Raw genomic sequence first — 3,998 nt, forward strand, 5'->3', positions numbered from 1 at the left:
AACTGCCTGCTGGCGATGAGACTCTTCTGCTGGCGATGAGACTCTTCGCAGAGACTCTTCATGTCTTTTGCGACCAAGGATCCAAAGTTGTTTGATAGAGCGGATGAGTTTGTGCCCCGTCCGTTCATGGGTTCGGAAGGGGAGAAGATGCTCAAGTACGTTCTCTGGTCCAACGGCCGCAGTCTCTATCATATTCATCGCTAATACCTTAGTTGCTTCATCGCTAATACCTTAGCAGCAGTCTCTATCATATTCATCGCTAATACCTTAGTTGCTTCTCAGGATCTCAATGGCGGTTGGAACCATGGGTACTAACCATTTCCGGTTCTTATTCTTTTAATTCATCATTAATTAGCTGATAAGCTCTCCATGATTATTTTTTATTGATATGAATGTGTTTAATGTTGCAGAGGGTGCCTGTGGTTACGGCAACTTATACAGTCAAGGTTATGGGACCAACACTGCTGCTCTAAGCACTGCTCTCTTCAACAATGGGGCATCCTGCGACGCGTGCTTCGAGATAAAATGTGTGGATGACCCCAAATGGTGTCTGCCAGGCAGCCCTTCTATTGTGGTCACCGCTACCAATTTCTGCCCCCCCAATTACGCCCACCCCAGCGACAATGGCGGATGGTGCAATCCTCCCCGAGAGCACTTCGACATGTCCATGCCTGCATTCCAACATCTCGCCATCTGGAAGGCTGGAATCGTGCCAATCCAATACAGAAGGTATAATATATTCAACTTTCTCTGCTTTAATTCTGAAGAAATCTACGCCTAAGTTTTGAAAGGTTAAATGATTATAAGGTAACATTATGATGATTGTTTGCAGAGTGGCATGTGTGAAAGGAGGAGGAATGAGGTTCACCATTAATGGCAACTACTACTTCTACCTCATCCTCATTACCAATGTCGGCGGAGACGGCGCGATGGCAAACGTGAAGGTGAAGGGGTCGAATACCGGGTGGGTGTCTATGAGAAGGAACTGGGGGCAGAACTGGCAGTGCAATACCAATATCAAGGATCAAGCTCTCTCCTTCCAAGTCACCTCTAGCGGTGGCCGAACATTTACTTCGTACAACGTGGCTCCCTCCGACTGTAATTTGGACAGACCTTCCAAGGAAATCAATTCTAGAAGCGGTACGGCTAGGGCTACGTGGAAACACACACACAGATATATATATATATATATATATATATATATATATATATATATATATATTATATATATATATATATATATATATATATATATATATATATATATATAGTTTTGTCTAGATAGTTGGTAGGGCAGAGGTGCGTTCCATGCCGCCACCCGCTCAAAAAGAGTCCATATCGATATATGCGATAGTGTGCTGTGGTATGTGTTCGGTTAAATGTTCGTTTGTGTAAGAACGTTACAAGCAAATGTTCGTTTTTAAAAGAAGTGAACCGCCAATGGCTCTGCGTTCAATAAAATATATATCTCAGAATTTGAAAATGGTGTTTGGACTAAACGTTTTCCATTATTATTTATTATAGGAGTTGTTTTTAGTGTGATATTTTTGAAAGTTTTTACAGTAGGTTTTTGTCAAATTTTTCTAAAATTCGGCAGCAATTTATGGAAATCACAAATTTGATGGGTAATCTCTGCACAATCAAAGTGTCTTAGCGGTGTTTTAGGGTGATGAAAACCAATTTAAATAATACAAATCAAGATTTCACCTCAAATTTTTCTGTGGCACTTAAAAGTCCAAAAAGTGCACTAAAGACAACTCATTTACTTCATGGAATGCAGTTTACTTTTTTTTAAACAATATTGAAATATATATATATATATATATATATTTCACTGGTCAATACCAACACAAAACTACTTTATTAAATCTGGTTTATTTATATAAATAGGCATATCAACCATATTATTAGGTGTATAGTAAATATTTATGAAGCTTAATATTAAATATAGAGTTTGTAATAAGTAAAGAGTTCATAGCATGCTTCATAGGATCCGGCTTTAGCAATAGGTTCTAGGTTCTATGTAAGGTGGATTAGGGTTTATAATATAAGGTTTTTAATATTAGGGTTTATTATATAAAATTTAATATTAAGTTTTATAATAGAGTTTATATAGTTAGGTTTAATATTATAAACTCTAATGTTAAACTTTATTATAAATTTAAAATTTTTAAATCATGACATCATAAATCCATATATATAGATTGTAATATTGTAAACCTTATTGATTATAAACCTTATTATATAACCTCTACTTTATAAATCTTAATATTAAATTTTATATTATAAACCTTAATATTAGGATTTAATAATGAGTTTAAAATATTAGGTTATTATACTAATAAATTTAGTAATATTAAGTTTAAAATATTTGATTTTTTTATTATATTTTAGTATTGGATTTTAATGTTAGAAAATTGTATTGTCTTTACTTTAAAATGAAAAATAGAATTAAAAAAACCTAATAAAGTAATCTGTTTGTGATTTTTTAGATGGGTTTTATCTCCAGAAAAAATTAAATTTTAGTTTATTAACATATTTCTGCTCTTTCCTAAATATAAACCATTTTAATTTATATATTAAAATTACATTTTCCTTTAGTTTAATATTATTTCTGTCAATTTGATATCCATTTCACCTCTATGTTGCGGAGGAAAGAAGAGAAAAAAACAGACAAAAACGAAACCATCCCAATCAAACACTCATCTAACGTCCAAACGAGGAGCATGAACGTAAATTTCTACATGCGATCGAAAACTAACCCTGCTTTTAAGATAATCTGCGAACCGCCAGAGAAAGTGGAGCCCAATTGACAAACATGATTTGCACTGTAATGGCTTTGTTTATTGTTTGCTTGCACTGATCGAATCGCGGCCACAGGCTCAACGCCGTCTTAACACATAATTTTGGATATAATGTCACCTGGCAGGTAGATTTTAAAGAACAACAAAGATGAGAATAGTTTGAAATGGTGAATTGAGTAATGGAAGACACAGACCGAACTGGAAGAGTTAAATATTTAGTAAAATATCAATTGGATGCTAATATCTATAATAGATCTTGAAACTGAAAAAGGGATAGAGAATTTTATTTTTTTCATCAATTAAATTGTCAGGAAAAAAAATTATTTCATTTATTAAAATGTGTATTAAATTGAGAATCATTTTATGGAATCTACGCCCTCTACATTATATTATTTTTTGAGAAATAATGATTTATAAACTCCAATTCCAATATAAACCACCCCCTGCCCTCATTATTAGCAAGTCTTTTTTGACACAGTGATTAACCCGTTATCCAAAAGACACTATCAACCACATGCATATATATTTTAATACATAATATAAGTATATATATTTCAATACATAATATAAATAGATTACATTAATATTTTTATAATTATTTTTACTTTAAAAAATTAATAATATTAAAAAGTTTTTAGAAAACCATATTTACGCCGTAAGGCGTTCCCTCTGAGAAATACATCCCTAAAATGTGACGTGTGCAATCCTGAGCCATTGATTTTGTGTGTTAGATGATTGGGGTGTTTTCTGTCGTTCGTTTAATCTGTTTTTTCATAGAAAAATAGTTTTTTTCTCATGGTAATGGGCCATGAAAGGCCAGGCCTACTCTGCTGGTGATGAGACTCTTCCGGCAATGAAACTCTTCGCAGAGACTGCCTGCTGGCGATGAGACTCTTCTGCTGGCGATGCGACTCTTCGCAGAGACTCTTCATGTCTTTTGCGACCAAGGATCCAAAGCTGTTCGATAGAGTGGATGAGTTTGTGCCCCGTCGGTTCATGGGTTCGGAAGGGGAGAAGATGCTCAAGTACGTTCTCTGGTCCAACGGCCACGAAATGGATGAAACGTCTGCTGATAACAAGCAGTGTGGGGGAAAAGACATTGTTGTGATGGTGGTGCGGTTGTTTGTGGCGCACTTCTTCCTGCAATACGATTCGTATAGCATAGACCAGTCGTCCTCCATCACGTTTACGGCG

At 35.0% G+C, this 3,998-nt stretch overlaps 1 pseudogene; it reads left to right on the top strand.

Annotated features, from left to right (window-relative positions):
- The first annotated feature begins 289 nt into the window (after nt 1-289).
- On the top strand, nt 290-1,135 carry LOC149264595 (expansin-A16 pseudogene; annotated as a pseudogene).
- Nucleotides 1,136-3,998: the final 2,863 nt, after the last annotated feature.

Source organism: Pinus tabuliformis, chromosome 6, assembly GCF_031772625.1.
Source record: "Pinus tabuliformis cultivar Carrire ecotype Pingquan chromosome 6, CPIR1, whole genome shotgun sequence".
In the NCBI taxonomy this organism is placed as follows: Eukaryota; Viridiplantae; Streptophyta; class Pinopsida; order Pinales; family Pinaceae; genus Pinus; species Pinus tabuliformis.